Source organism: Suncus etruscus, chromosome 6, assembly GCF_024139225.1.
Source record: "Suncus etruscus isolate mSunEtr1 chromosome 6, mSunEtr1.pri.cur, whole genome shotgun sequence".
Classification (NCBI taxonomy): domain Eukaryota; kingdom Metazoa; phylum Chordata; class Mammalia; order Eulipotyphla; family Soricidae; genus Suncus; species Suncus etruscus.
Window position 1 is genome coordinate 69237331 of NC_064853.1, and position 25926 is coordinate 69263256.

A 25926-nucleotide genomic window follows, 5' to 3' on the forward strand; every position below is an offset into this window, starting at 1 on the left:
TATGTTATGGGTGATTGTCCTTCCACTGTAACTTTACCTTGTCCTCTTTCTTTTCATCTTTGTTCTCATAATTAAAAATAAAAAAAATTTTTAAAAAGTACCTCCATTTGTATCTGAAACTAAAAATTATATTGAGGAAAACACCATGACATTGAATCTAGAGTTATCTTCAATGGTTTAAGGCCATTTGTCAAGCAAACAGAACAGATACAATAAGACTACATAAAACTTAGAACACCAGGCATGGTGGTGTGTTCCTTGTAGTCCCAACTACTTGGGAAGCTGAGGCCAGAGGATCGCTTGAGTTCAGTTCTGGACTGTAATGTGCTATGCCATTAGGGTATCCACAATAAGTATGGCCTTAATATGGTGACCGCTCAGGAATGGGAGTTCAGCAGGTTACCTAAGGAGGGATGAACTGACCCAGGTCAGAAACGGACCATGTCATCAAACTTAGAAGCTTCTCCACTGTAAAAGAAAAAATCACCAGAATGAAAAGACACCCCATATAATGGAAGAAAACATTTCTCTACCTGAAGAAAGGTTAATATCTAAGATAAATAATTCATTGATAGAACTACAAGGGGAAAAGTAATCAATGGGGAGGGGGGATAAATGAACAGAAACTTCCTAAAAATGACATAGTCAAAGGTATATGAAAAAAATTGCTCTGGAAACCCCCAAACACAGTTGCCATGTTTGCATTTGGCCAATACCACTAATTCAATATATTCTCAAAAGAAATGTAAACCAGGGGTGGCCTCAAAGATCACCACCACCTGCTCTGCTCTTTTTAGCATCCTCTGGCTATTCCCTGGTAGCATGCAGGATTCATGGTCTAGGCCCCAAATCTCACTTGGAATGGACAGTGTCATGGAGCACCTGCCCAACTTCTGCCCAGCCAGGTAGTGCAGGGAATCTGTCATGGCTCCAAGCAGTTGGGCATCCTCACAGCAACTTTCTTGAACAGGTGGTGAACAACCTCTCTGCTGACCATCTACTGTGGTTGGACCAGTGTTGGCAATGAAGATATTCATAAGATGGTGGTGAGCATTTGGTGGATACCCTACTACAAGAACACCAAGAAGTTCATGAAAACTCATATTATGCACACCTTTAAAGAAGACTTTTATGGAGAAATCCTAAATATCGCCATTGTTAGCTATCTCACACCAGGAAACAACTTTGATCTTTAAAGCCACTTATTCCAGAAATTCAGGATGATATTGAAGAAGCTAAGAAATGACTAGATTTACCAGAGTATTTGAAACTCAAAGAAGACTATTTCTTTCAGATTCCGAAAGGCAAAATAATGGTCACTGAAAATCATTTATTACTTCACTATTTTCTAGTATTTTACTGCTCAATACTAGGTTCTTTCACTATCATTATATTTTAAAAATCAGACATATTCCTACAGCTATGCATTAGTTTAAACAATTTAGTATAGTTACTGTATTGTGCTTTAGCAGTTCAATTAAATCCATAAGGTTATACTACTAAAAAAACTTATTTTGAAAAGCAAAAAAATCTATGTATTATGTTGATCATAATTACCACTATGAAAGTTTTTAATATTTCATAATAGAAATAAAATGCATATACATTTTGGGAAAAAACTTGATTACTAATTTGAGATGAAAACTATTCTCATGTTACATACTAAAGTGTATGTATTTTGACCATGCATGCTATTGAACAAAGAAGACTTATGTAAGTAAATTAACAGATGATAAATGGTTAATTATAAATATTAGAAGAATAGTCCAAACTGCACTTTTGGAGAGAGGGTTTTGGGCTACACCCGGTGACTCTCAGGATTTACTCCTGGCTATGCACTCAGAAATTGCTCCTGGCTATGACTCTGGGTATCGAACACAGGTTCATCCTGGGTCAGTTGCATGCAAGGCAAATGCCCTACCACTGTGCTATCTCTCCGATCCTCCAAACTACACTTTTTTTTGGCATTAATATATGATTACAAAAGGGAAGAATGGTGAAATTTCATTAGTTAGTTTCTAACTGACCTAATTTTATAAGGTCAAATCATTGTTCTGTGTTTTCAATTTCTACAGCTGCTCCAATCTAATTGATAGATATTTCTTCTGCCTATTTTTGTTTGTTTTTTTAACAGTAAAAGTAATATCCTTCAAAAATGACATGTAAATGAATCCATGAAAAAATATGGATATATCAACCAAACAACTGAAAGCTAGCAATCTCAGGAGGAGAGGCAGGCATGACAATTGCCACTTCTTCAATGGCCCTTCTTCACCACTCTGCATGGTGCTACTCTCTCTGCAGAGATAGCAATCTGATCAAAATTCCAGGTATGCTGGTTTTGGGGCTGAAATACCCCAGACTTTTTCAGAGTGTGTGTGGGCATCTCACCCCTACCTTCTTGTACTTCCAGAAGCCCTGGTAGCTGAAATCACACCCCACAAAAGCTACAGTATCACCAATAGTTCTTGAAACTCCTGGCATATGTGGTTGCATGACAACTCCAATTTTTTTCCATAGGAATACATAGGAATCTCATAGGAACACACCAATTTAGATGCCAACATGTATCTAAAGCCACTTAATGTTCCAAGACAAAAGAGGTAACAGAATGATCAACTAGTATCAAGAACTTACTAAACTTTCTGACAATGACTTACTGACCTCCAATGAGATATACAAATTTTCTTGTTGTACTCTTTTTTCTTTCTTTCTTTTCTTTTCTTTTTTTTTTTTTTTTTTTTTTGGTTTTTGTTTTTGGGTCACACCTGGCAGCGCTCAGGGGTTACTCCTGGTTCTACACTCAGAAATTGCTCCTGGCAGGCTCAGGGGAACTTATGGAATGCTGGGATTCAAACCGCCACCCTTCTGCATGCAAGGCAAACGCTATGCCTCCATGCTATCTTTCAGGCCCTCTTTCTTTTCTTTTTTTTTTAATACTTTCACTCCCATTTACCTGAAAACATATGTATTCTGATCAATTATGTCAACTCTGTGATACATGGTCTTTAAATAAAGTAATTTTTATATATACATATATATTGCTCTGAACAATTTATCATCAGGGAAATACAAATAAAAATAGCAATGATATATCCTCTCTCACCAATGAAACAGGCACACTTCAAAAAGAACAAAAATAACCAGTGTTAGTGGGGATGTGTTGGAAAAAAACCTTCACTGCTGGTTGGGAATGTCCATTGGCCCAGTCTTTTTAGAAAACAATTTGAAGCTCTAAGAAAGGATAAAACCATGCATTTTGCAGACACATGGACAGACCTAGAGGATATCATGCAGAGTAAAGTTAGCCAGAAGAAAAGGGTATAGATATAGAATATTCTCTCTTGTATATGGAACTAAAGTACACTGCAAGATAGCAACAAAAGTCCAAAGACAGAATAATAGGATAATTGATCCACACAATTGAAATGAGATAGGGGGCTTGGGAGGGAAGGGGTCATAGGTTTTTTTGGAGGATGGATTGGGTATACTAGAAATAAGTGCAGTGTCAGAATTATGTGCATGAGAAACCATTATTATTATTATTATTATCATTATTAGCTTTTGTGGGCCATACCTGGTTTGCTGAGGAGTTACTCCTGCCTTTATGCCCAGAAATCGCTCCTGGAAGACTTAGAAATCGTATGGGGTGCCGGGAATTAAACCTGGGTTGGCTGCATGCAAGACAAATGCCGTGCTATCACTTCAGCCCTATTATTAGCATTTTAAACCATGGAATCTCAAACAAATTTTTTTTTTTCAAAAAAAATCTTTTTAGGTTGAGGATTGGGGCAGAGATAACCAAAGATTAAACCACTTGCCTTTTATGTGGCTGAAAATGTATATAGTCTTCCAAGCACCACCAGGAGTGATCCCTGAGTACAGAGCTAGGAGTAAGTCCTGAGCACTACTAGGTATTGGCTCAAAATCAATTCTTTTTGAAGAGAGATAGTACAATAGGCAGGTACTTTTCTTGCATGAGGCCAACCTGTGCTCAATCCCTGGTACCTAAGATGGTCCCCCATGTCCTGCAGAAGTTATTCCTGAGTACAGAGCCAGGAGTGACCAGTGAGAACCACTGAATGTGAAACAAAAAGCAAAAATAAAAAATAATAGACTATTAAAAGCTAAATTGTAGAAGAATTGCAGTTGGTGAGTAGCTTACATCCTATACTTGTTGCCTTCACTACTAGTAGAAATTCTCCTTCTTTCTAAGCAGAAAACAATTCCTCAGGTTGTAGCCAGAAAGAGTGGGAATGATAGAGGGACAGAAACAAATCCTACAGCTCTTTCTCCCCCACCCGTCCCAAAGGCAGAGGGGGAAAAATTGGATATATTTAAGCCTGTTAGAAAGGATATAAATCTGTGCAAAGCCAACAATGCACACAGTGCCTCTTGTGTGGGACTCCGGTGTGCCTGAGAGTTAGAGTTTGGCCCTTATTAATGTCATGTGTGACACATTCGATGCACATCTCAGGAGTAGGAGGCAGAAACATTGCCTCTCAACCTGGTGCAAGCCAGGAGGCGGTCCTTGTGGGCTGGCCCTTTCGAAAAGACAAAAGTGGTTCCCCCAGCCTTTAAATACAGGGAGGTGCAAAATTACAGCCTCTTGGCCAAACTCCAGCTCAGGAAATTGCTTTTTGTCTACTGGGGCTCCACATGTCTTTTTCACTTTGCTGGCCTCTGGCCCAGCAGCCAATGAGATGCGCATCTGCCAGACATTGGGCCCCCTTCTGACACCTGGGCTCACTTCAGTACTTCTCACTGAACTAAGCAGAGTTGTGGTCTGGGAAGGCAAACTGTACAGAAGAGCTGGAAATAAAGCCTTAACTGAGTTTGTACCAGGGCAGGCAACCTGAAACCTCTGACCACTCAATCAAAGGGTTAAGCGAACAACTGAGCTACCAGCCTTACCCTGCTTAAAGAAAATCTCTTCCTGGGCTTGGATCTGCCATCCAGCCTCAATTTCTTATGCTATAACGTCCCTAGTCAAGAAGCAAATTGAGAGCAGATTTCATTCAGTTTGAAGCTTTTAAAGGGGCTTTAAGAGCTGGTGTTTTTTTTATTATTATTAATCTGAAGCAACTCATGAGGAAACAATCAGAGCAATCCAAATTGAGGAACATTCTGAAAACAACTGGCCCAGATTTTCAAAGCTGTCAGTGTGTTGAGAGAAAAGGATGAGGAGCTCTTCTAGAATAGAGGAGACAGAGTGTGACCCTAAGTGTTATCCTTAAGCACACAAATAAGAAAACAATTTTAAAGGATATTAAGTAAACAAATGGGGAAAATTTATATCTAGACTCATTAAATACTAAAGTAGCACAAATGACAAATATTTTTGTATTTTTAACACTTTGATTATAGGAGCATTTCCCTTGATCTTTAGAGATACAGAGAGTATTTGGGTATAAAGAATCATAAATATGAAATTACCTCTGTCTTGGGTTCAGAAAAGCAATTAGATTAGAAGTGACAAAAGTTTTTGTGACCAAACTTTAGTCAGGCTCCTGTACACTCTTCGAGGCCCATTTGTGAGTATCCTTATAAAATCTAGTTTAAGGGGCCAGAGCAGTGGCACAAGTCATAAGGTGCACTAGCCTAGCGTGCACTACCCTAGGACAGACCACGGTTCCATCCCCCGGCATCCCATATGGTCCCCCAACCCAGGAGCGATTTCTGAGTACATAGGCAGGTGTAAGCCCTAAACATCACCGGGTATGGCCTCCCCCCCAAAAAAAAAAATCTAGTTTAAGAAAGAGCAGGGCTAAGTCAGCATAACCAAAACCTACCATCTCATTATCTAATCATCTTCAGTATCTGTGCTGATTCCTTATTCTTCACTATCCCAGGTGATGCATGACCATACTGGACTGTCCTTCTTGTTTTCACCTTCAGGGAGCAAATCTGCATATGCACTGTGTTAGGGAAGGTGTGACTCTTAGGAAGAAACTGCATGCACCCTTCTGTGAGCGCTAGTGAGCATTATGAATGCATGATGACCACATGTGCAGATATCACAGTTTAAGGAGTATAACCCTCAGCAAGTTCTAAAGCTGAGTGTATAAGCACCACAACCTAATGGGTACCTCCTGAGAGTACAACTTAAATGTGTGAGTACAACTTTGGGTAATGAGATTAAGAAAACTTCCAGATGGGTGAATACATGATTGACTTGGGTGTGTCAAGAGAGAGTGTGGAAGCTCCATGGTCACCAATACCTTTATCTCTTGGCATCTCTTCACCTGGTTGTTTCTGTCTTCTAGACTTATTTATAAATCATAAAGGGCTCAAGGAATAGAATAGGAGTTAGGCACCTGTGTCGCACATAGCCAACCTTGGTTTGATATCACTTATGGTCCCTCATGCATTTCCAGAGGCAAGAAAAAGCACTAAGAAAGCCAGGTGTGGCCCAAACATTCTAAAATAAAAGAAACCAGTAAATGTAAATGATGTGACTTTCTGAGTTTTGTGAGTCTTCTTATAAAATTATGAAACCTAAGGGGGAGATCATATGGGAATTCCCACATTATAGTCAGTTAATAAAGCACCAGTGGCCTGGTACTTTGGTGTTCAGACTGAAGTGGGGATGTCTTATAGTAATGAGTACCACAGGACTCCTGAAAACTTCTAAGTTTTAATCATGTCTTTTAATCATGTCTCCCTTTTTTTCCCTTTGTTTCTAGAAGGAATGGCTATTTCTTTTAGTTGACTCTAGCCATGATGCCTTAGAGTTCTCTTTTTTGCCTTTCAATTATACCCAGTAAGCAATTCTCTATATAAAATATTTTAATTAGAATAACTGTGGAGTTTTCTTTCTCCTAAATTTTTTTTGGCACAGAAGCACCATATTAGTAACAAAACTTAAAAGACAGCCTTTCTCACCACAGTAGCTAAGCATAGTTCCAAAAAAGCAGAAGCTGACTTTCCAAGATGAATCAGGTTTGTGCATATGATGAAATGAACAAATATTGGGATCATCACACGTTGCAACTCTCAAGGGAAAGAAGCTCTCAATTCCAAGAAAATTACTTTATTTATCAAGCCTTCCAGGGCTGCTTCAGAGATGCTACCGGAGAGTAGGAAAGTAGAACAATGGAACCATCTGTGTATCTCAATACCACCTGGAATGGTGGCTGCACTCGATCAACAGATCCCTATTCTAGCTTTTATGTAAGCAGGATTCATGCTTCCAAGCATGGTGTCTGTTTCTGTACTTCTGTACTGGATTTTATACCTGTGGACCCTACAGGAAATTTTGGTTCTTGGCTGTGTTCCCATGGCAGCTGTAAAATACCTTCTATAATTGTCCTTCAGACACATGCGAGACCTGAAGCAGTTGTGTGTGTGTGTGTGTGTGTGTTTTAGTTTTTTTCAAGATGAAAAAACTTCTTAAAAAGAGGGGACAATTCCATGTATTCAGAACTTGTCTTAGACTCTAAAAGTCATTACCTTCTCTGCCCTGATAACTGCCTAATAGATGTGGCCCAATCAACCAAAATACAAATCTCATCTTTGTCTTCTTCCTACTCTGGAACCTCTTTGAGAACAAAAACTATGTCTTATTTATACCAGTATCAGAAGTGAACAAGATGATACCATAACTTTGTCAGTGCCATCAGTGTTAAATTTTTATTTATTTGTGTTTTTCTTATCGCCATGTGATATAAAAAAAGGTATACAATTGGTGATGGTGAAGTATCAGCCACACAATATTGCAATATCACAACATCCTTTTACCACTATACACTTTCTTTCCCCCAACCGAGCCTGCATCTATTGCAGACATTCTCTCCTCTCTCTCTCTCTCTCTCTCTCTCTCTCTCTCTCTCTCTCTCTCTCTCTCTCTCTCTCTCTCTCTCTCTCTCTCTCTCTCTCTCTCTCTCTCTCTCTTCCTTCCTCTCCTTTTCCTTTTTTAGGCACTGTGGTTTGTAATACTATTGCTGAAAGGGTTTTATGCATATTATTTTATCTTTTTTCAGCATCTAGTTCTTGTCTCCTCACATACACCTATTTGTCACAAATTTCCTACCAGTCCTCCTGGCTCTTTTGTATTCGCTCTGGTATTACTCTCATATTATTTTTAACATATTTTATGTTTCCTTTTAAATAAATGCAATCATTTTATTTCTATTTTTTTCCTCTGACTATTTCACTCAGAAGAGAGATACTCTCCATCTCTATCTATGTATAAGCAAATTTTATTACTCATTTTCCCCCAATGGCTACAGAGTATTTTGTTATGTTGTTATGTAGATGTACCATAGTATCTTTATCAATTTATCTGTTTGTAGGCACTTGATTTATTTCCAGATTCTGGCTATTGTGAATAGTTCTGCAAGGAACATGGAGATGTAGATACCTTTTCTACATTGTATGTTGGGTCCTTATAAATGAGTCAAGAAATAGGTCTCCATCTTCATGGTGGAAATGAGAAACTACTGATGATGCAACAAGGTGACTGAGTCTCAATGGTTTAGTGAGCAAAAAAAAAGTCTGAATACTTAATGATTATTGGAGCATCTTAGGTGAGGTAAAACTATCAGATAGAGAAAATACTAGTGGTTAGCCTCTCAAAAAGAGGTCACTATAAAGAAGTCATGAAGGAGTTTCTGGGTATGAAATGGGCTATTCTGCATATTGATTGAACTGGAAGTTTCACAATCTTTGCATGTTGCTAAAAGCCTTCAATTGCACAATCAAAAAAGGAAATGATGCTTTAAAAATAAGAAGAAAAGAAAGATCAAATAAACAGAAATGGGTGGATTCTAGAAAACTGTTTCATTTCAAATCTGAGACAAAAAAAGCACTGTGAGTAACTTTTGTGACTATGTTTAGATGTGTTCAGAGGATAATGTGAACAGTATGGCTTTAAAATGTTGCCAGCAACCGAAAGGGGAATATGTAGCTTTCAAACTGTATATAATCGCATAAACAAGGTGAACACAACAAGAATTTTATATTAATACTAGAAAATATTATCTGTAACAATAACAATTTTGCTTTAAGTTCAGGAAACAACAGACAATGAAACTAATCATTTTACAGCCAAAAAGTAATAATCAATTCCAGTTATTAACATCAAAAAGTTATAAAATAATTGAGTGAGAAGTTGCTAGGAAACAGAACATTCAGCTCAAGTTATTACTCATTTCATCTCCTAAAAACAAAGTATCAATATATAAGTGTACTGTTCTAATAGCAACATATCGCACTCTTTCTTAATCAAATGATCTAAAAGTTGACATCATTAATAATAGTGATTAAAAATTACAATTGTTATTTTGGGATTACAAATTACAATCAATAATAATAAATTGTTTTTTGTTTTTCTTTTTTTTTTTTTTTTTTTTTTTGGTTTTTGGGCCACACCCGGCATTGCTCAGGGGTCACTCCTGGCTGTCTGCTCAGAAATAGCTCCTGGCAGGCACGGGGGACCATATGGGACACCGGGATTCGAACCAACCACCTTTGGTCCTGGATTAGCTGCTTGCAAGGCAAATGCCGCTGTGCTATCTCTCCGGGCCCCAAATTGTTATTTCTGACCCAATGCACTGAGAAGAAAATAACCTTGAGTAACATGCTCACCAACAATAATAAAACAACCAGATAAAGCAAGATTTTGGAACATCTGTATTTCAAATTATCTATATTTCTAAATATTAGTATCAAGGAAGACCATAAGAGATTAGGAATTGTCTTGGATTAAAGAAGATCATAAAGACATGCTAATGTAACTCAATACATTATTTTTTCTTCTATTCAGGATCAATAGAGAAAACTGTGAAGTATTCAATAATTGTTGCTTATTTTCTATTAAGAAAGTATGCTTTATCAGGGGCCAAAGAGATAGCATGGAGGTAAAGCATTTGCCTTTCATGCAGAAGGTCATTGGTTCAAATCCTGGCATCCCATATGGTCCCTCGAGCCTACCAAGAGTGATTTCTGAGCATAGAGCTAGGAGTAACCCCTGAGTGCTGCCAAGTGTGACCCAAAAACAAAACAAAACAAAACAAAAAAGCATGCTTTATCAATGTAATGCTTCCCAATTAGGCTTATTATTATATGTTTTATCATTTGTCCTTTGTAGATGCAAGCAAAGTTATTGGAGGGTCAAGACTGATAATGCCCCATCAGGAGGGTGTGGAGCAAGCCCCCAACCATGCTGAAGCCATCGAAGCCCTGGAAGCTGCACACACATATCTACTTTGCAACTGCTGCCACTTCAATGACCCCCTCCAATACTTATTTAATCTTTACAGACTCCCAACAATCAATATTTGAGGTACACCAGGGTTTATGACTGACATCTCCAGGGACTCTTTGAAGTCAAAGCAGGCCACTGCCCACAGATCCCCTGTATTTCCAGAAGTCCAAGAAGCTATGCCAATGATCTAGATGTCTGCCATGTATGCCAAAGCGACCAGTGCCATAGATTTAGCTAACTCTCAAAAAAAAAAAAAAAAAAGACAAGACTAGCAGCAAATATTCATGGATATACTGATCTCACAGCTGATCACACCAAGCTTCCTCAGGATAGGGGGCAGAGTAAGTCCCCACCCCTACCTTGCTAAAGTTCTAGCAGCTGCACACACAGACCTACCCTATAACTGCTGCCTTGCCAGTGGCCCACCTTCACCACCTTTCCACTCATCTCTGCAGAGACTCCTATCCTCCAAAAACTCCATGTGTGCCATATTTGTGGTTGACATTTCCAGGGGATATTTGGAGCCAGAGAGGGTCACCTTCCCCTTCTTTTCTATACTTCAGAAGTTCCAGCAGCCATTCCCATGAGCCATTGTTGTATTAATTAAATTAATAAAAGTCCTGGATGGTGGTGGATGATGGTGGATGGATGGTGAGGTCTTTCTCGGCCTGGCACGGCACCTGTACCCCCATCCAGCTGAAGGTTTAAGGTAATGGTGAGGAAATGATCCACAAGCAGTCAGTAGAAGTCAAGAGACATGAAGCTTTATTGCAAGGCTCTAACAACCATGTGTGTATCTTACATGGCTTCTAAGCTAACCTTTTAAGCAGCCTCCTTCAGCTGCCCTGTAACTATCCTGTCTCTGCTCTCTCCATGCTTTCCCCTTCTGAGACTTCTTCCTAAATCTCTTGCTGAATCTCTCCCTTTCATTTCTTCCCCAGGTCTTAATCACCAACCTCAGACCCCTTCCAGCAGTGGGCTAGTCTGACCATCAGGTAAGATTGGCATATGACCTGGGGAGGTGTAACAAGCCATAACTGTCACCATATGAGCTTATCAGCCCAGCTCCACAGATCCTCAAAGTCCTGGACCAAAACAACTATGAGGTACCAACTCACGCCACTGAGACTGGCAAATATCACAAAGTATAAAAACAATCGGTGCAGGCAGGGCTGTGGAGAGAAAGGAACTCTCATTCACTGCTGGTGTGAATTCCTTCTGGTCCAGCCTTTATAGAAAACAATAGGGAGATTCCTCAAAAATTGGAAATTGAGCTCCCATATGATCCAGCTATACCACTCCTAGAGTTATACCCTAGGAACACAAAAATACAATTCAAAAATGCCTTGTCACACCTATATTCATTGCAGCTCTATTTACAATAGCCAGACTCTGGAAACAACCAAGATGCCCTTCAACAGAAGAATGGCTAAAGAAACCATGGTACATATACAAAATAGAATATTGGGTAGCCATCAGGAGAAATGAAGTCATGAAATTTTCCTATACATAGATGTACATGGAATCTATTATGCTGAGTAAAATAAGTCAGAGGGAAAGAGATGGACACAGAATAGTCTCACTCATCTATAAATCTTAAGAAAAATAAAAGACATTGTTGTAATAATACCCAGAGACAATAGAGCTGAGAACTGGAAGAACTGGTTCATGATTTAAAACTCACCACAAAGAGTGGTGAGTGAAGTTAGAGAAATAAAAACAATGACAACTATGGTGACAATGTCAGTGAGTGAGAGAAATAGAATGCCTGTCTCAAATACAGGTGGGGGGTAGGAAGTTTGGGGGCATTGGTGATAGGAATGTTGCACTCATTAAGGGATGTGTTCTTTAAATGACAAAGCCCAACTACAATCACGTCTGTAATCAAGGTGCTTAAATAAAGATATTTTTTTAAATTACAAAAAAAATAATGCTGAACAATCAATAAGAAGATTAGAAAACCTTCAGATATAATAACCCCATTGAGAGATATGACAATTTTCACAAATTTTCTGTTCATGAAAATTTTTTCGATAATTGTATTATTTAATTGTATCAAGCAATATTAAGTGACTTTTTCACAAGGAGTGGGCTTCTGGGAAGTTAGGAAGCTCATGACAATGGTGGAGAGAATGTTACATTATTAGTGGTGTTGGAATATTGAATTATTAGTAACTGTAATCCATGGCGTTTAAAATTTTTTAATTTAATTTTGTACTTTATTTGAAGAAAATGCATTATATAGTTGACATAGTTGATCATAATACATTTGTTTCCACATAAATGAGAGAAAATTTACTTTTATAAAAAATAGAAAGAAGAAAAAAAGAAGAGAAAAAATGTTTTTTAAAAAAACAATAATGTACAGTAACAAGCACATTTGTGAAAATTACTGTATATCCAATGAAGTAATTAATATAATAGCAGATCATTTAGTCAGCTCTTATTGTTAACTGTCTATTCTTTTAAATTAGTGTGTTCCTATAGAAAGAAAGGAAGGGAGGAAAGAAGGAAGGAAGGGAGGAAGGAGGGAAGAAGGAAGGAAGGAAGGAAGGAAGGAAGGAAGGAAGGAAGGAAGGAAGGAAGGAAGGAAGGAAGGAAGGAAGGAAGGAAGGAAGGAAGGAAGGAAGGAAGGAAGGAAGGAAGGAAGGAAGGAAGGAAGGAAGGAAGGAAGGAAGGAAGGAAGGAAGGAAGGAAGGAATATAAAGAAATAAATAAAAAAAATAGTAAGATTGCTCAGCAATTCAAAGCACTATTATTGATACCGTGGCTTTTCTGGCCAGTTGGGGAAAGGAGGATTCAGGAGAAGGGTGCCCACATAATTTTTTACAGCTTGATTTACATCTCATTCGAGAAGAGTGTGTCTATGGAACTGACCCAGTATATGGTGACTGCATTTGTGGGTGTGGCTACAGGTGTCAGATTTTCCAGAAGAAGGAACATATGGGGGAGGGTGCCTGCACTTGTTCCAAAAAGCCCTGGTGTGCTTCATCCCCATTTTACCTGAATGCCTCATGAACAGGCAACCAAGGTTTCTCAGAGCTCTAATACCTGTGAGTACAGATTATTTTTAAGCATCTTTTCTTACATGTGTTACTTTTTAAAATATCCTCTCTGCAAATACATACTACTTTGAAAAACTTCCTGTAATAGCAGACAGCATTTAAAAAAAAAAAAAACAAAAAAAAAAACAAAAAAAAAACCTCCCGTAGGCAATTAGGGCCTTTTTAAAATTGATGCTTTCCTACATCTCAAGATTTGTTAACACAAGAGATGTAGCACTGGTGATATTAGCCTAAAAACCAGCGTATCTGAAGTTTAGTCAGATTGATGTCCCAAAACCCAAAGGAAATCATAGAGGAATCATAGAGATAGGGCCGTTAGTAAGCAATGATTCTGTGTGATGGACATAATAGGTGTGACTTAGGCAGGGCAGTGGTTTGGCCCACTCTCTCTTCCCAAGATTGTCGGCTTTCTGCTGTGTGGCCATTGTATCCATGATTATTCAATGCTAGGTTTACATCTCATTTGAGAAAAGAGTGAGTCTCTGGAGCTGGCCTACTGCAAGCATGATAACTATATTTGTGGGTGTGTTTACCAAAAAGTTTAATTTTTAATAAAAAGTGACAATATCTACAATGGTCTCTAAGAGCTTGATAAAATTTGATAAAAAGCAAAGATGTGGGCCCGGAGAGATAGCACAGCGGCATTTGCCTTGCAAGCAGCCGATCCAGGACCAAAGGTGGTTGGTTCGAATCCCGGTGTCCCATATGGTCCCCCGTGCCTGCCAGGAGCTATTTCTGAGCAGACAGCCAGGAGTAACCCCTGAGCACCGCCGGGTGTGGCCCAAAAACAAAAACAAAAAAAAAAAAAACAAAAAAAAAAAAGCAAAGATGTCAAAATGTTAACTATTGGTGGGTTCATAAGTGAGTCATTCACACTGTTATTCATTGCACTTATCCTTGCTCTCTTCCAAAGAATTGTTCAAACTCAAAAGCAAAGGAAAATGAACAAAACTTAATAATAATCAAGGTCAAGTATTAATAAGAATATGGAACACTGAAAGCTGATGGAGTATGAATGGTTATATTCTTCTGGAAGAAAAGTTAGGCATGTATCAAAACATAAGCTAAATGTACAGTTTGACCCAAAGCCTCACTTTTTAGATTAATTAATAGAATATCAAGATGTATATACCATAACATTTCACTAGAGTCATATCACATATAAATATATAATAAGTACATATTTATATAATGGAAAAGCTTGAGAAGTATTACATCAGGTAAAGCACTTGCTTTGTATTATACCAACCTAGTTTAGATCCCTGACATCCCATGTGATTCCCTCAGCCACTGTCAGAAGTAGTTCCCTTTTTTAATATCTTTATTTATACAATTTTATTACAAACATGATTGTAGTTGAGTTTCAGTCATATAAAGAACACTCCCCTTCACCAGTACAAACTCCCATCACCATTGCCCTAAATCTTCCACCACCCTAATTCCCTACCCCTTCCACCTGTATTTGAGACAGGCTTTCTACTTAATGCAGAGCCAGAAGTGACTCCTTCACACTGCCAAGTGTGGACCAAAAACTGTCAAAAAAAAAAAAAAAATGAAAACAGAGGGTAAAGTTAAACCTAGAATCCCAGGAATGCATGAACCCCTGGGAACCTGCCTGACAGTGCTACCAGCCAATTAACAATTTTGATTCTTCCAATCTAGGTGAGCTGAGTGGATGGAAAATCTACCCTGTTCCTGTGCCACCAGGGAAAAAATCAGCTTAATACCTAGGGACTATAAAAACTCTAATGCTAATATAAATCTGAGTGACTATCATACTTCACCCAACTCACACATTCAAGTAGGAAAGTAGAAAATTATTTTTTCTACTTAAATAGGAGAGTAGGGCATATAGGAAACCACAGGGTCTTATTCCAAAGCAAGGTTAATACCACCCCAAAAAAGTCTGTGCAAGTAGAATGGAAGATCTATATATACACCTAAAATACTAAAATGCTTTTAAAAGGTAGGCTGGGGGCCAGATGCATTGGTGGAGGAAAACAATAGAGAAAACTAAATATCCAAGCCAAAGATAATGACAATAGAATCAGAAACCCAAACTTTAACAATCTAAACTCAAATAGGTAAAGGGTGGTGGTATAGGATGCTCAGGGGTTACTCCTGGCTCTACACTCAGAAATCACCCCCAGCAGGCTTGGGGGACCATATGGGATACCGGGATTTGAACCACCATACTTTGCTTGCAAGGCAAAAATGCCTTACCTCTGTGCTATCTCTCCGGCCCAACTCATTGTATATCTGAAATTCAACTATGAAGGACTTTTTAGGTCATAATGGTTTCAATAACATAATTTTTTTTAAAGAAAGGTAATAAAAATAGTACAAATAACAAATGTAGCCTGTTAGGGTAAAATAGTAAATTAGATCAGTACTCAAATCATCATGAATTAAAGCTCCACAGTCAGCAACCACAAATTGCTCAGAACAATGGGGAAAACAAAGGAATTCAAATGTGATGGCAGATAAGAACAGAAGTCCAGGAAGTCCTCCAGGTCTTCAGAACTTAGAAGCCTGGATGTGAAAGATCTCAAATCAGCATGCATGACAATAGCAGTGGAAAGTAACTAATAACTGGAAGATAAATTCAATCAACTCAAAAAAGTATTGATCAAAATTAAAAAAGAAAACATACAAATGGAATTGAAGGAGCTAAATAATACAACAGATTCTAAATGTGAAGAACCTTATATGCACTCTTGAAAACAAAATACAATTCATCCATAGTAATAAAGTGGAAAAAGAATGGAAAAGAATGGAAAATACTTAACAGATAACAGTAAGAAAAATAACCCCCAACTTATAGGATACAGGAGAGGACAAAGAGAAAATGGAAGAAGAATTTGTGGAAGATAAATAGCTCAAAAATTTCCCAATCCCTTGAGAAAGACTTCTGCACAGATTCAAGAGTCCCAAAGAATACCAACAAAATAGATTTAAGTATAACCAAGACATACTGTAGCCAAAATGATAAGAACAAAAGAAAGAAACAAACTACTTAAAATATCAAGAGAGAACAAATCACCTCCAATATAAGTGAAATAGCTGAAGAATTACAACAAATATGAAACTGTAAAGGCAAGAAAATAGTGGAATGACATATTCAAAGTACTAAATGAGCAACAACTTTTAACCCAATGTACACTACTACCCTATAAAGCTGTCATTTAGATTTGAGGGAAGAATAAAAATTTCAGACAAACAAAAGCTGGCACATTTGCCACAACTAAACTAACTTACCCTGTAAGATATAATAAAAAAAATCACCTGAACTAAGCAAATGGCCAATTGCAAAAACAACTAAATCACATATAGAGAGTCAGAGAAAGACAGAGAGATATGGCAACTCTAATCCTCTATATCAATAGTCTTGTTTAATGTCATTGAGCTAGACTTTCCCATCAAAAAGGAGCAACTGGATGAATAAAATAAAAATCCACCCATTTGTTGCTTATAGGAAACACACCTAAATTTACAGGATGAATACATACCCAGAGTAAAAGGATGGAAACCAATCATATAAGCCATTGGTAGACCAAAAAAGGTTGTGACAACCATACTTATATCAGACCAAATAGCATTTAATCTAAAGAAAGTAATTGGAGATAGTGATACACAAAACTTTTAGGTTAAGGGAACAACAGATCAAATGCTAACTCATCAATACATATGCAACAAATGAATGGTTAGCAAACTAGGTGATTAACAGTAGATGAATGGATAAGGAAAGTATGGTATACAATGGAATACTATCAACTGCAAATATTAATGAAATCATGCAGTTCACTAAAACTTGATAGAAATGGAAATTATCATGTTAAGTGAAGTGAGTCAAAGGGACAAATAAAGGATGATCTAACTTCTCTGTGTTATATAGAAGATAAAAGGAGGAGGAAATGGGGCCCAGCATGGTGGTGCTAGAGGTAAGGTGTCTGCCTTTCCAGCACTAGCCTAGGATGGACCACGGTTTGATCCCTGGCGTCCATATGGTCCCCCAAGCCAGGAGTGACTTCAGAGTGCATAGCCAGAGTGACCCCTGAGCGTCATCAAGTGTGGCCCCAAAACAAAACAAAACAAAAATCCCCACAAAAGGAGGAGGAAATGAGATGTATCAAAGGGGAAATGCCCAGATTACCCTTTGCCTAATATTACAAAAGTAAGAAGGATAAGGAAGAAAAAGAGTAAAGAGGCTCCTACACAGGGTCCTGGACACATTGGTGCCATTGAGGTGTGGTCTGTGTATATATCTAAACTACAAAGCCAGAAACCCAAACTAAAACAACATAACATTAGAATGTACCTGTCAGGAAGGCAGGCTGTGGCATGGTAGAACTTGGGAACACTGAGGGAGTGAAGTCAACACTGGTAATAGGATTGGTTTGGAAACACTATACACCTGAAACTCAGCAATGAATATGTAAATATGGCACCTTAATATATAAAATTTTAATGTAAAGACATAAAAATATTTAATAAAACTGGAAAATCTACGCCTGCCCAGTGGTTCCCAACTGTGAGAAACTGTGGGTGCTGCCTTTGTATGTTTCTCTACTGTCCTGTTTCCTGAACCTCTTGGAAGTGTGCCGAAAAGGGTCCAGAAAATTCGCTCTCCCACACTAGGAACTGTGCTGGATCACTGAAGCCCAGCATTTCTCTCCAGACTGTCTTCTCTGCTGCGTGCTCGGGCCTAAGCTTTGATCCTCTGTGAGGCTTCATCCACAGAGAGTTCCCCTTCTCTGGAGGCAAGTCAACCCATCCAGAAAGGGCAGAGCCAGAGGAGCATGGCTGCGCACATCATTTAGCCAATGAATACCACTACAACACGTAGACAAACCCAAAATACAAGTGTGACAATGCAGAAACAACGCAGGCCAGCAACAGATATAGAGAATGAAGATGACAATTCTGATGACCAGAAAAAGGCCAACCAACTAATCAGTCTCTCAGATAAGGAGTTTAAACAAGAAATATGGAAGATGCTCAAAGAACTCAAAGAAACCATGGATCGAGCTGAACAGAACACTAATAAGAACCAAGAAAATATGAAGACAGAAATCACAAAACTCCAAACTGTACTAACAGGTCAAATAACAGGCCTGAAAAAAATAAGTAAATGAATTGAATGACAAAATGGATAAGCTCGACACCAGGGTAACAGAAGCTGAGAATAGAATTAGTGCTGTGGAAGATGAGATAAATAAGAACTCCATACAGCGGGAGAGATTGGAAAAAAACTTAAAGCAAATGAACAGACAATGGAAAAATTAGTCAAAAAATGGAACAGATGAAAATAGAAGTTTATGATAAGTTCAACAGAAACAATTTAAGAATCATTGGAGTCCCAGAAAGCCAGGAAGAAAATTTCCAGGAAAAATCAATGATCAAGAACATCATTAAAGAGAAACTTCCAGAGCTAAAGAATATATGTGATCAAATCCTGCATGCCTGAAGAGTACCAACCAAAAGAGACCCCAGAAAAAAATACCCCAAGACACATCCTAGTCACAATGACGAATCCCACAGATAGAGACAGAATTCTGAAAGCAGCAAGATCAAAAAGGAAAATTACATTCAAGGGAGCATCCTTGAGATTTACAGCAGACCTGTCAACCAGAAACACTCAAGGCCAGAAAGCAGTGGTGGGACATAGTGACAAAACTCAAAGAAATTGAATGCTTCACCTAGAAAGCTGTACCCAGCAAAACTCACTTTGGTTTAACGAAAGAATACATGGATTCACAGACAAAAAAACAGCTCAGAAACTTTACAGACTCAAAACCAGTCTTAAGAGAAAAACTGAAAGACATAATTTAAGACAAGACTGACCAACAGAAACACCAAATGTTGATATACAGATGGCATTAAATCCCAGGACAATTCTTTTTCTCAATGTCAATGGACTAAATGCACCAGTTAAGAGACACTAAGTGGCTAAATGGATCAAAAAACTCAATCCAACCTTCTGCTGCCTACAAGAAACGCACCTGAATAGTCAGAACAAATATAGACTCAAAATAAAAGGCTGAAGTAAAATTATCCAAGCAAACAACACCCATAAAAAAGCTGGAGTGGCCATACTAATATCAGATAATGCAAACTTTATACTCAGGAAGGTTGTAAGGGACAAAGATGGACATTTTATATTAATCAAGGGGTATGAAGAGCAGGAAGAAATCACTCTCCTAAACATATATGCACCGAATGAGGGTACAGCAAAATATTTAATACAATTGTTGACAAATCTGAAAAATAATATCCATAACAACACAATAATTGTGGGAGACCTCAACACAGCTTTGTCAACACTGGATAGATCAACCAGACTGAAACCCAACAAGAATATACTAGACCTGAGAAGAGAAATGGAAGAAAGAGGCCTAATGGATATATATAGGACACTCCATCCCCAGAAACCTGGATACACATTCTTCTCCAATGTACCTGGGACATTCTCCAGGATAGACTACATGCTGGCACATAGAACATACCTCCATAATACCAAGAGGATAGAAATTTTTCAGGCTACCTTCGCTGACCACAAGGCTCTGAAATTATATGTGAATACTAAAGGGACACAGAAGAAAACTTTAACACCTGGAAGTTAAACAGCCTCATACTTAATAACCAATGGGTCCAAGATGAAAACAAAGAGGAAATCAAAACTTTCCTGGAAACAAATGATAATAAAGACACAAACTATCAGAACTTATGGGACACAGCAAAAGCAGTACTGAGAGGAAAATTTATAGCTTTACAAGCATACATCAGGAAGGAAGAAGGGGCCTACCTGAATAGCTTAATGACGCAGCTCATAAAATTAGAAAGTGCTCAACAAAAGGACCCAAAAATAGGAATACAGAAGGAAATAACAAAGCTGAGAGCAGAAATCAACGAAGTGGAAACCCAAAAAACAATCCAAAAGATCAACAAAAGCAGAAGTTGGTTCTTGGAAAAAATAAACAAGATTTAAAGACCATTAGCAAAACTAACAAAGAAAGAGAGAAAAACTTGATAACTCGTATTAGAAATGAAAAATGGGAGATCATTACCAATACTGCAGAGATTCAAAGGGTAATCAGAAACTACTTTGAGAAACTCTATGCCACTAAAAATGAGAACCTGGAAGAAATGAATAAATTCTTGGACTCTTATAGCCTCCTACGCTTGAATAAAGGGGATGTAGCATATCTAAACAATACCATCACTATTGATGAAATTAAAATGGTAATTAAATCTCTGCCCAAAAACAAAAGCCCAGGCCCAGTTGGATTCACTAATGAATTCTTTCAAACTTTCCAAGAGGAACTACTACCAATACTGGCAAGACTCTTTCATGAAATAAAAAATAATGGGAACACATCCAAATAACTTTTATGAAGCCAACATCACCTTGATACCTGAACCAAACAGAGATGCTACAGAAAAAGAAAATTACAGACCAATATCTCTGATAAATGCAGATACAAAGATCCTCAACAAAATCCTGGCAAATAGGATTCAATGCCTCATTAAGAAGATCATCCACTACGATCAAGTAGGTTTCATCCCAGGAATGCAAGGATGGTTTAACATCCGTAAATCTATCAACATAATACACAACATCAACAACAAGAAAAATAAAAATCACATGATCATATCAATAGATGCAGAGAAAGCATTTGATAAGGTCCAACACCCATTCTTGATCAAAACTCTCAGCAAGATGGGAATGGAAGGAACCTTTCTCAATATAGTTAAGGCCATCTACCACAAGCCAGTGGCAAATATTATCCTCAATGGAGAAAAACTAAAAGCCTTCCCTCTAAATTCTGGCACAAGACAAGGCTGTCCTCTCTCACCACTCCTATTCAATATAGCACTGGAAGTCCTTGCTATAGTGATCAGGCAAGAAAAAGATATCAAGGGAATCCAGATAGGAAAGGAAGAAGTCAAGCTCTCACTGTTTGCAGTAGAGAGAAAGGAACTTTTATCCACTGCTGGTGGGAATGCCGACTCGTTCAACCTTTCTAAAGAGCGATATGGAGATTCCTCAAAAAACTGGAAATTGAGCTCCCATATGATCCAGCTATACCACTTCTAGGAATATACCCTAGGAACACACAAAAAAATACAAAAACCCCTTCCTTACACCTATATTTATTGCAGCACTATTTACCATAGCAAGACTCTGGAAACAACCAAGATGCCCTTCAACAGATGAATGACTAAAGAAACTGTGGTACATATACACAATGGAATATTATGCAGCCGTCAGGAGAGATGAAGTCATAAAATTTTTCTATACATGGATGTACATGGAATCTATTATGCTGAGTGAAAAAAGTCAGAGAAAGAGAAAGACGCAAAATGGTCTCACTCATCCATGGGTTTTAAGAAAAATGAGACATTTCTCAATGATTTTCAGAGACATAAGAAAGGAGGGCTGGACATTACAGCCAACCTCATGAATCTCATCACAAAGAATGATGAGTTTAGTTAGAGAAATAACCACTTTGCGAACTATCCTAACAATGAGAATATATGAGGGAAGTGGAAAGCCTGTCTAGAGTACAGGTAAGGGCGGGGAGGGGAGAAAGGATATTTGGGTCATTGGTGATAGGAATGTTGCACTGGTGATGGGGGGGCATCATCTGATATGACTAAAACCCAACCACAATCATGTTTGTAACCAAGGTGTTTAAATAAAAAATATTAAAAATAAAATTTAATAAAACTGCAACATAATATTTACTATTGAAAAAGATGTATTATTTCTAGCCCAGTGATCTAGAAGTTGACATCCAGTAGCACTTTTTATTTCCTTGTTCTTCACTATCTCCTTCTGTGAAATGAAGGTCAAAAAATTCTGTCATACATGTGCCTGGGAGGTGAGCTGACAGGCTGAGTGGCAAGTATTCTGTTACCATGGCTCCCAAATTACTCACACCTAACAGACTGAAGAGTGTCTAGAAAGCAAATGGATTGTCCTGCTATGGCTGCCAGGGACTGGTAGAGGCACCCAGGCACCCAAATTGACCAATATCTTTTGTGTCTGCCATTTAGCTACAGAAGATATGCAAAGGGCCATGATAGCTTCTGGCTCAGAGCAGGAGAAGCTGAAAGCCACTATAAATGCTGGAAATTGGGTGAGTAATGAAATTCTGTAGAATCATTGAGAAGAATTTAGAGATCCCATCATGCAAAAATATTTTTCCCTAGATAGCTTCCCTAAGGCAGAGAAGCAGGCAGAAATTGTGAATGGTCCCATGAAGAAGAAAATCTAGATTCTGTGATTGACTTCAGCAGTCCCAACTCTGCTTATGTAAAAAAAAAAAAATCATAGGAAAGCTGAGTCAGCCCCCAGTGGCAATATCACTAGGGAATCCTTGGTCTTCCATTAAGACCATCATAAGAAAGCTTGAAAAATCCTGCTAGACAACAAAGGTAATATGGTCGCCCATGGAATGAGAGAAACTATTCACCCAATACCTATCATATAAGGGCCTAATATCTAAGATATATAAGGTACTGACAGAACTTAACAAGAAAAAAATATCTAACCCCACCAAAAAATGGGAAAAGAAAAGAACAAACATTTCCTCAAAGAAGAAATACAGATGGCTACATGATAAAATGACCCACATCAATAATCATCAGGGAGATATAAATCAAAACAAAAATGAGATATCATCTCATGTCACAGATCACAAAGAACAACAACAACCAGTGCTGGCATGAATGTAGGGAGAAAGGAACTCTCATTCTCTGCTGGTAGGAATACTGTTTAGTCCAGCCTTTCTAAAAAATAATATGGATGTTCCTCAAAACACAGAAAATTGAGTGCCCATATGATCCAGCAATACTACTTCTAGGGATATACCCTAGAAGCACAAAAACACAATACAATAATGCCCTCTGCACTCCTATGGTCATAGCAGCGCTACTTACAATAGCCAAAATCTAGAAACAACCCAGATGCCTGACAACAGATGAGTGGCTAAAGAAATGATGGTATATCTACACAATGGAATACTATGCAGCTGTTAGAAAAAAAATGAAGTCATAAAATTTGCCTATACATGGATGGATATGGAGACTATTACATTGAGTGAAATAAGTCAGAGGGAGAAAGATAAACAATAGTCTTACTTGCCACATTCCCACTCAGGAGAAGCACACACCAAAGTGTAGTGCTCTCCTGAAAAGGAATTATTTGCCAAAAAGGCCCACTTAGAGCAGTCAAAATCACTTGACCCTTTGCGTGGAGGGTTTGGCAATAATTCTAAATAGTGGCTATAACTATCTCTCTCTTTATTTTAAACCTTTATTAGAAATCAGGCCTTAGTAAATTCTTTCTAGGACAGTACTAATCCCGCCAAAAATCTCCCACTTAATAGCTCCCTGTAATTTTTGCTACCTTGGCGCCTAAATTCAGGTTTTTCCATAACTTAGCTCAAAACAAAGTAATTTTCACTTCCCCCCCCCCCCCGAAACTCTGAAACATTCCTCACTCTTCCAACTTCCATGTTAATTACAAGCCGCCTTTTCACCTTCAGTATCAGCTCTTTCATATGCTAATCTAGCCAGGGTCTTTCCTTTCTTTCCCCAGTCTCTTTGACGTCTAGAATTTGCACTTTTTTTTCCTGCCTCTACCTTTTAAAAGCTGCCAGCTAAAAAAATAAATTTGTCTTCGTTCTTTGAACATAGGTCCCCATGCAATCTGCGTGGTTTCATTTCATTTCTACAATATATTTCCGTCATTAGCCATTCCGCGTGCCCACCTTTTCCCGTGAAATTTTTCCCGAACTCCGCGAAGGATTTGTTTGCAGGTGCTGTAGACTGCAAACAAAATTTGGCTCACAGCACTTACTAATATGTGGTATTTAAGAAAAATAAAATACAGAATAGTAATAATACCCAGAGACAATAAAGAAGAGGGCCAGAAAGACAGCCCATGATATGAATCTTACCACAAAGAGTTGTAAGTGCAGTTAGAGAAATAACTGTTAGTGTAGACTAACTACCATAACAATGATAAAGAGAAATAAAATGCCTGTCTTTTCTCTTTTTTTTTTTGGATTTTGGACCACACCCGGTGAAGCTCAGGGGTTACTGGCTATGCGCTCAGAAGTTGCGCCTGGCTTGGGGGACCATATGGGACGCCGGGGGGATCGAAACGTGGTCCGTCCTAGGCTAGCGCTGGCAAGGCAGACACCTTACCTCTAGCGCCACTGTGCCAGCCCCAAAATGCCTGTCTTAAAGACAGGTAGGGGGTGGATGGAGGTGGAAAATGGGGAACACTGGTGTCAGGAAAGTTGCACTAGTGAAGGGGTGTGTGTGCATTTTATGGCTAAAACCCAATTATGAACATATTTGTAACCATGGAGGTTTAAATAAAGAAATGATTATTATTAAAAAATAAATATAAATAAATTGATATATCTTTGAGGAAAAAGAAAAGAAAATTATGCTGAAGATCTATCACACTCAGACCACCCTCCTCATGGAGTTCTACCCCAAACAGGGCATCCACTCTGCCATATAGGCCTCCAAAATCTCTGATATCACTTTTTCAAGCATCTTAACAGCCTTTTCCAAAGTCACATTCCAGTGAAGTCCAGGTGAGACTGCACCACTGCTTATCACTGGGCTGCATGATTCCTGCTCTCAGATACTGAAAGAAGTCAAGGGTGATCAGGATAAGTCTGGGGAAGGAGAAGTGTTAGGGTTCCAGAAAGAGTGGAAGAATGAAGTTGTAATGAGCCTTTTACAAATCACAGTATGAATCTTAAAAAGTATCAGTAACAGGAAAATTATATTTTTGGAAAATTGAAGGTATGAGTAGAAATAGGAGACACAGTATTACTTTTAGGGCATCCTGATATCATTTTTTCTGGACTGATGACTCTATACTGAAAAGCAATACCCTATAACCACAACTTCCATCTCAGAGCCTAATAGGTTGCCAGCTCAGGAATTCAGAAAAGTAAAGTTGTCCCGTGTCCCCCATAGCTTGGAACAGGGAACCGAGGTTTCCCCAATGCTATGAGCCTTTAAAACTCGTCTCCGCATTGGAAGTGATTTTTGACTGTGTTCTTGGGGGTAGTAAGTCATCCAATCAAGCTGACTGGAGTTCGGTGGTGCTGATGTGAAGGCTTTCCTCATTGCCCTACAGGTTAACCCTGGTTAACCAATTTACCTTTTCTTGTGGGAGAACTCTTAGAAGCTACAGAATCTGTTGGGATCATCTATTGTTGCCTCTGTCCATGGTGTACAAAAGGATTCATTTTAATAAGTCAGCAGTGCTAAGTCACATCTGAATTTGTGACTCAAATTCTGTGAGTGGGATCACTAGGTGGCACTGTGAGGTACTATCAGTGAAATTGCCTTTCCTAATGGACCAAATGCTATCTTGTTTGGCCCTTAATTCAATAAAGTCTATTAAAAGTTTGAAAAAGAAAAGGGGAATAAAAACAAAACAAAAAGAGTTCGAAAACGAAATAAAATAAAATCCCACTGGTAGAGTTATGAGGTTATCTAAGATCATTAACTAAAGTATTTGGCATAGTTATATAGCAGTTTTTAATTCAATACTATATACTGATTAGCTATTATATAACCAATAAAAGCCAACATAGACCTATATTTATATAAGCC

The 25926-nt window shown here is 38.3% G+C and overlaps 1 pseudogene; it reads left to right on the plus strand.

Moving 5' to 3' along the window:
* The first annotated feature begins 873 nt into the window (after positions 1-873).
* On the plus strand, positions 874-25054 carry LOC126011793 (riboflavin kinase-like; annotated as a pseudogene).
* Positions 25055-25926: the final 872 nt, after the last annotated feature.